Raw genomic sequence first — 8,463 nt, forward strand, 5'->3', positions numbered from 1 at the left:
TGTGGGGCGGGTTGCTGGGATATGCAGTCAGCTGGCTGGTGGGGTACAGGGCAGGCTGGTGAGGTATGGGGCAAGCTGGCTGGCTGGTGGGGTACGGGGAAGGCTGCTGGGGTATGGGGCAAGCTGGCTGGCTGGTGGGGTATGGGGTTGGCTGTTTGGCTGGTGGGGTATGGGGCAGGCTGGCAGGGTATCGGGCAAGCTGGCTGGCTGATAGGGTATGGGGCTGGTTGGCAGGGTAGGGATGGGTTGGCTGGCTGGTGGAATGTGGGGCAGGGTTGCTGGGATATGCAGCTGGCTGGCTGGTGGGGTATGGGGCAAGCTGGCTGGCTGGTGGGGTATGGGGCTGGCTGTTTGGCTGGTGGGGTATGGGGAAGGCTGGCAGGGTATCAGGCAAGCTGGCTGGCTGATAGGGTATGGGGCTGGTTGGTGGGGTAGCGGGTGGTTTGGCTGGCTGGTGGAATGTGGGGCGGGTTGCTGGGATATGCAGCCAGCTGGCTGGTGGGGTACAGGGCAGGCTGGTGGGGTACGGGGAAGGCTGCTGGGGTATGGGGCAAGCTGGCTGCCTGGTGGAGTATGGGGCAGGCTGGTTGGCTGGTGGGGTATGGGTCTGGCTGGTGGGATATGCGGCCGGCTGGCTGGTGGAATGTGGGGCTAGTTAGCAGGGTATGGGGGTATAAGGCCTAAGGCCTTTGTCTGCAGCCAGGTTAGGAGAGCAGCAGCCATGAGCCAAGAAGCAGGAAGTCACATCCTTACAGTCCATCTAAATTACATTAAAACGATGTCATATCGGGCTGTTAAGGAAGCTCCTGTCCTAACAGCTCCCACCATCACCAGAGAGAGAAACAGAGCTTAAGATGGTTAAAGAAAACTTAGTTTGACAGAATTCTGTCTGGCAAGAAACCACTTATCAACAGTTGTGGTTGTGAAACCCTCATTTCTTTATTGTTTTGTCTTTATGGTCTCTGTCTGGCTCTTTGATTGTGTCTGTCTGTTGCATAACTAATTTTGCTTGGTGGGGTATGATTGGTTAAAAGATTGTTTTACAACATGTTAGGATTGGTTAGAGAATTGTTTAGTAATAACTTAGTACAATGATTGGTTAAGGTACAGCTAAGCAGGACTCAAGTTTCTCTATTTAAACTGGGGTCCAAGAAGGAGACCAGCAGAAGGAACAGAAGAAGAAGAAGAAGGAAAGACCTGGAAGAAGAAGAAGAACTCACCTCTAAGACACAGCCTAAGATCAGAGCTGTTAAGAATCCTCTGCACGACTGAGATGTGCAGCAACCAGAATCCAGACGAGACCGACCTTGCCTGGCCAACAGGGAAAGTCTGCCTGCCTGATCAGGACTGGTGAGCCTAGCACTGTATGCTTAGTATGTGTATTCTGCTTGGTAATGGTTAATAAATAGAGGATAAGGATATTACTGTGTAAGGCTCTTTCACTGGTGAAAGGTCCTGCACAGAGAGTATGTCCTGAACCCTAGGAATTGGGTAAGGGTGGGTGCCCTAGTGTGTGTAAAACAGAGAATGTGTGCAGGTAACAGGGCGGGCTGGGTGACTGGTGGGGTATGCGACTGGTTGGCAGGGTATGAAGTGGGCAGGCTGGCTGGTGGGGTATGGGGCTGGCTAGCTGATGGGGTGGGGGACTGGCTGGTAGGGTAGGATTAGAAAACCTGCCTTATAAGTGATAGACTCAAGAAGCTCAATCTATTTAGCTGAACAAAGAGAAGGTTAATGCCTGAACTGTTCCCAGTGTATGAGTACCTACATGGGGAATAAACATTTAATAACGGGCTCTTCAATCTAGCAGACAAAAGTAGAACCCAATCCAGTGGCTGGAAGTTGAAGTTAGAGAAATTCAGCCTGGAAATAAGGGGTAAATGTTTAACAGGGAGGGGAATTAACCATTGGAACACATCACCGAGTGTCGGGGGGGATTCTCCATCCCTGGCCATCTCTCAATCAAGATTGGACATTTTGCTACAAGCTCTGCTCTAGGTATGATTTGGGGCTGGTTTCTGGCCTGTGCCATGCAGGAGCTCAAACTAGATGGTCACAATGGTCCCTGCTGGCCTTGCAAGCGATGAGTCTATGGATTAATGGATGGAGAGGGTAAAATTGTTACAATGATGCAGAAAAAGCAGAAGTGTTTCATAAATATTTATTTTTTATATCTGGAAAGGAGCAGGAAGAAGTATTCGTATCATGTGAGGATGATGAAATACTTTCCAGGCCATTATTAACCAAAGAGGATGTAAAACAACAACTACTGGGGGGGATAAACGTTTTCAAATCAGCAGGCCCAGATAACTTGCACCCATGAGTCCTGAAAGAGTTGCCTGAAGAGCTCTCCGGCCTGCTGAGGTTGATTTGAAATCAACCTGGGAACCCTGGGGAAATTCCAGAAGGCTGGCAGAGTGCTACCTCTATGCCACGCTTCCAGAAGGGCAGCTGGGCTGACCTGGGTCACCATATGCTGCTTAGCCTGGCTTCAATCATGGGCAAAATCATGGGAAAGCCGATATGGGAGTCAAACGACAAAGAATAAAAGGTGGGAATGTTATTAATGGCGGATGACGTGTTTTTACGTCCAGCAAACCTGAATCAATTCTTCGATGACATAAGAAGATTGGCTGACGGAGGTAACTGCATACATGAAACATACTGACAGGTTCCAGAGGAGCAGCCGTGTTAGTCTGCATCCGCAAAAAGAACAGGATGACTTGTGGCACCTTAGAGACTAACAAATTTATGTGAGCATAAGCTTTCGTGAGCTACAGCTCACTTCATCGGATGCATGACATCCATGTATCTCACGAAACCTTATGCTCACATAAATTTCTTAGTCTCTAAGGTGCCACAAGTCCTCATAGAATCATAGAATATCAGGGTTGGAAGGGACCTCAGGAGGTCATCTAGTCCAACCCCCTGCTCAAAGCAGGACCAATCCCCAATTAAATCATCCCAGCCAGGGCTTTGTCAAGCCTGACCTTAAAAACTTCTCAGGAAGGAGATTCTACCACCTCCCTAGGTAACGCATTCCAGTGTTTCACCACCCTCCTAGTGAAAAAATTTTTCCTAATATCCAACCTAAACCTCCCCCACTGCAACTTGAGACCATTACTCCTTGTCCTGTCATCTTCTACCACTGAGAATAGTCTAGAACCATCCTCTTTGGAACCACCTCTCAGGTAGTTGAAAGCAGCTATCAAATCGCCCCTCATTCTTCTCTTCTGCAGACTAAACAATCCCAGCTCCCTCAGCCTCTCCTCATAAGTCATGTGTTCCAGACCCCTAATCATTTTTGTTGCCCTTCGCTGGACTCTCTCCAATTTTTCCACATCCTTCTTGTAGTGTGGGGCCCAAAACTGGACACAGTACTCCAGATGAGGCCTCACCAATGTCGAATAGAGGGGAATGATCACGTCCCTCGATCTGCTGGCTATGCCCCTTATACATCCCAAAATGCCATTGGCCTTCTTGGCAACAAGGGCACACTGCTGACTCATATCCAGCTTCTCGTCCACTGTCACCCCTAGGTCCTTTTCCGCAGAACTGCTGCCTACCCATTTGGTCCCTAGTCTGTAGCGGTGCATGGGATTCTTCCGTCCTAAGTGCAGGACCCTGCACTTATTCTTGTTGAAACTCATCAGATTTCTTTTGGCCCAATCCTCCAATTTGTCTAGGTCCCTCTGTATCCTATCCCTACCTGCCACCGTATCTACCACTCCTCCTAGTTTAGTATCATCTGCAAATTTGCTGAGAGTGCAATCCACACCATCCTCCAGATCATTTATGAAGATATCGAACAAAACCGGCCCCAGGACCGACCCTTGAGGCACTTCACTTGATACCGGCTGCCATCTAGACATGGAGCCATTGATCACTACCCGTTGAGCCCGACAGTCTAGCCAACTTTCTACCCACCTTTTAGTGCATTCATCCAGCCCATACTTCTTTAACTTGCTGACAAGAATACTGTGGGAGACCGTGTCAAAAGCTTTGCTAAAGTCAAGAAAGAATACATCCACTGCTTTCCCTTCATCCACAGAACCAGTAATCTCATCATAGAAGGTGATTAGATTAGTCAGGCATGACCTTCCCTTGGTGAATCCATGCTGACTGTTCCTGATCACTTTCCTCTCGTGTAAGTGCTTCAGGATTGATTCCTTGAGGACCTGCTCCATGATTTTTCCGGGGACTGAGGTGAGGCTGACTGGCCTGTAGTTCCCAGGATCCTCCTCCTTCCCTTTTTTAAAGATGGGCACTATATTAGCCTTTTTCCAGTCGTCCGGGACTTCCCCCAATCGCCATGAGTTTTGAAAGATAATGGCCAATGGCTCTGCAATCACATCCGCCAACTCCTTTAGCACTCTCGGATGCAGCGCATCCGGCCCCATGGGCTTGTGCACGTCCAGCTTTTCTAAATAGTCCCGAACCACTTCTTCCTTCACAGAGGGCTGGTCACCTCCTCCCCATGCTGTGTTGCCCAGCGCAGCAGTCTGGGAGCTGACCTCCTGGTCTTTTAATGAAACATACTGTGAGACTTTTGTAAGTCATTTGACTTAGTGCCACAAAACATTCTGATTACAAAATTAGCTGATTACACAGTATCAGCAGAACACAAGCTGAATGGATTAAGAACTGGCTAACTGACAGACCTCCTAAAATAGTGGACGATCACCATTGAATGGAGGCATTTTTAGGGGGGCCCACAGAAATCAGTACGGGCCCGACTCTAGTCACCATCTTCATCATTGATCTGGAAGTAAATATGGAATCCCTGCAGTTATAGTGTGTGGATGACACAAAGATTGGTGGTAAATAACGATGAGGACAGAGGAACAGAGACTTGGATTGCTTGATATGCTGGGCTCATTCCAACAAATGGGTTTAATGCATCCAAATGTGAAGTTCTACATCAAATGATCTTGATACATTGGAGAATTGGACTGAAATAAATAGGATGAAATTCAATAAAAACACATGCAAACAACTGCACTTAGGAAGGAAAAATCAAACACCCAGCTACAAGCGGGGGACTCCCTGGCCAGACGGTCGCGCTGCTGGAAAGGAGCTGAGGGATCTAGTGGGTCGCAGATCGAGTGTGCGCTGATAATGTGCTGCAGTGGCGTAAGAAGCTAAGATCTTTCTGGGGTGTCTCAACTGCAGGTCATTGTCCCGCTCTGCTCGGCACTGGGGAGGCCTCAGCTGGAGTCCTGTGTCCAGTGCTGGGCACTGCGCTTCGGGAAGGAGGTGGACAAACTGAAGAGTCCAGAGGAGAGCAAGAAAAAGGGAAGCCAGGTGAGAAAGCCTGACCTGTGTGGACAGGTGGAAAGAATTGGGCATGTTTGGCCGAGAGAAGAGAAGGCTAAGTGGGGACCTGATCACAGTCTGCAGATATGCACAGATTGTTATAAAGAGGACGGCGACCAATTGTTCCCCATGTCCACCACGGGTAGGACAAGACGTAGTCGGGTTTGTTTGCACTACAGAGAGATTCAGGTTAGATGAGAGGAAAAACCATCTGAACTCTCGGGGGAGCTAAGCTCTGGAACAGGTGTCTGGAGGAGCTTGTGGAATCCCATCACTGGAGGTTTTTAACAACAGGTGGGACAAACCCGCATCAGGGGCCCTCTGGATTTACTTGGTCCTGCCACAGCCAGGGGCCTGGGCTAGATTTCCAGCCATTTTGTGGTGGAGGACCAAGGACTGCAGGCCATAGCTACAGAATCGAGGCTGGATCCTGGACAAAGATCCTAGGGGTGGTAGTGGAGAAGTGTCTGACCATGAGCTGCCAGGGCGCTGCTGGGAGCTATCAATGGGCGTAGTGGGCAGGGGCAGGGAGATGCTTTTCCCTCTGCATACGGCAGAGGGGAGACCAACACTGGATCCTGCGTCCAGTTCTGGTGCCAACATTTTTTAAAGATTTTGGAAAATTGTAGCGGGGCAGAAAGGAGCCACCGAAGGATTCAAGGGCTGGAGAAAACGTGTGACGGTGGGAGGTGGAAGGCAACCTGGTTAGTTTAGCAGAAGGAAGATTGAGGGGTGACGTGATCACATGGGTAGACACCTCCCTGGGGAGAAAATCCCCAGGGACTGACGGGCTCTGGAGCCTAGCGGAGAGAGGCCGAACACGAGCCAGTGGCTGGAAGTCAAAACCAGACACATTCCAATTCGAACGAAGGCCCCCTTTTTTTCACAGTGCAGGTGATCAGCCTTTGCAACAACTCCCAAGGGCAGTGGGCAAGTCTCCATCCCTTGACGTCTCCAAGTCCAGCTGGCTGCCTTTCTGAAGACGTTTGAGCACAACACAGTAGGGCCCTGCAACCCAACCCAGCCCAGCCCCGATGGGACCCAACACAAGCCTTGGGTTTGGGTCAGGTCAGGAAACGCCCAGCCCCAGGGGCTCAGGCAGGGTGGGGCTGAAGCAGTGGCCGTGGCTGTGTGTCCCGCTCCTGCTGGCCGCCTCCCTGCACTGGGTGCGCTGCGGAGTGAGTGAGCCGCAGCGCCCCTCGCTGGGCAGCACACACAGCAGGAGCGGGACACACAGCCGCCCATGCCGGTGCCCACCCCGTGGGCAGGAGGAGCCCACCCCAGGACAGGGGGCAGCGACACGAACTCCGGTTTGTAGGAAAGGGTCAGCGTCGGGTTGGAAAATGACAGGGTTCCTGGGCTCAGGTCGGGTGGGCCTGGGTCCAGATCAAGCGTAACAATGTGGCCCTAGCTGACTTCTCCAACCCCCGTTATTGGGCTCCCGGGGAACAGGGGCCGTTCTCTGGGCAGCAGGTCAGACGGGATCAGCTAACAGTCCCATCTGGCCATGAGCTCTCACTGACCTATCCAAGCCTGTCCTAGGATCTCTGGGGCATGTCCCTGGGACAGTGGGGGCAGGGACCTGCCCCCGATCATTGCGGGCCCTGCTCCCCCATGCCAAAGGCATGCAGGGACTAGTGCCCCTCCTCCTCAATCTGGGTTACTGCCCCTGGGTTACTGCCCACCCCTGGGCCAGGAGGTACCTGAACGCTGACCACTGAGGGGCCTGCCCTGGATCACTGCCTTGGGGCTGGCTGCGCAGAGGTACTCTGAGCTCCCCTCCACCCAGCCGAGCAGCAGGGACAGCACCCTCCTCCCTGCCCCATCCGTGGGGTGGGGAGCTCAGAGGAGGAGGCCTGGGGGGGCAGGGGGTTCGGGGTGCTGGGAGGAGGAGGCCTGGGGGTGCAGGGGGTGCGGGGTGCTGGGTGCTCGGAGGAGGAGGCCTGGGGGTGCAGGAGGTGCGGGGTGCTGGGAGGAGGAGGCCTGGGGGTGCAGGGGGTGCGGGGTGCTGGGTGCTCGGAGGAGGAGGCCTGGGGGTGCAGGAGGTGCGGGGTGCTTGGAGGAGGCTTGACAAAGCCCTGGCTGGGATGATTTAGTTGGGGATGGGTCCTGCTTTGAGCAGGGGGTTGGACTAGATGACCTCCTGCGGTCCCTTCCAACCCTGATATTCTATGATTCTATGAGGAGGCCTGGGGGTGCAGGGGGTTCGGGGTGCTTGGAGGAGGAGGCCTGGGGGTGCAGGGGGTTCGGGGTGCTGAGTGCTCGGAGGAGGAGGCCTGGGGGTGCAGGGGGTTCGGGGTGCTGGGTGCTCGGAGGAGGAGGCCTGGGGGTGCAGGGGGTTCGAGGTGCTGAGTGCTCGGAGGAGGAGGCCTGGGGGTGCAGGGGGTTCGGGGTGCTGGGTGCTCGGAGGAGGAGGCCTGGGGGTGCAGGGGGTTTGGGGTGCTCGGAGGAGGAGGCCTGGGGGTTCAGGGGGTTCGGGGTGCTGGGTGCTCGGAGGAGGAGGCCTGGGGGTGCAGGGGGTTCGGGGTGCTCGGAGGAGGAGGCCTGGGAACGAGAGAACTGTCCTCCACCCACCCTGCACCTGGGTGTGCCAGCCCCCCAGCCCTGCGCACCGGAGCCCCGACTCCCAGGGGCAGGCTGCAGTTTGGCCCGCAGGAGGCAGGCTGTGCCCACAAGGTGGCGTCAAAGGGAAATGTATGGAACTGAAGGACGAGGGTCAGCACTGGGGCCCGGCTGCCTGAAGATGGGAGGAGGTGGGGGCTGGGTGCTTGGAGGAGGGGGAATGAGTGCATGGAGTTCGGGGGTACTCAGATGAGAGGTGCATTGGAGTTGGGGGGCTGTGTGCTGAGATGGGGGCTGGGTCTGGGGAGCTGTGTGCTGTGATGGGGTCTGGGTCTGGGGGGCTGTGTGCTGAGATGGGGGCTGGGAGTTGGGGGGCTGTGTGCTGAGATGGGGAAAGGGCTGGGGGCTGGGGGCTGAGATGGGGGCTGGGTCTGGGGGGCTGTGTGCTGAGAGGGGGACTGGGAGTTGGGGGGCTGTGTGCTGAGATGGGGAAAGGGCTGGGGGCTGGGGGGCTGTGCTGAGATGGGGGCTGGGTGCTGAGATGGGGTCTGGGTCTGGGGGGCTGTGTGCTGAGAGGGGGACTGG

General features: G+C 54.2%; 1 long non-coding RNA gene across 1 annotated transcript; it reads left to right on the forward strand.

Annotated features, from left to right (window-relative positions):
* The first annotated feature begins 1,188 nt into the window (after window positions 1-1,188).
* LOC311520218 lies at window positions 1,189-6,391 on the forward strand. The gene is made up of 3 exons (XR_014711526.1): window positions 1,189-1,350; window positions 5,173-5,304; window positions 6,206-6,391. It is a non-coding gene; the product is annotated as an uncharacterized lncRNA (long non-coding RNA).
* Window positions 6,392-8,463: the final 2,072 nt, after the last annotated feature.

Source organism: Lepidochelys olivacea (assembly GCF_965140295.1).
Source record: "Lepidochelys olivacea isolate rLepOli2 genome assembly, chromosome: 4".
NCBI lineage: Eukaryota > Metazoa > Chordata > Testudines > Cheloniidae > Lepidochelys > Lepidochelys olivacea.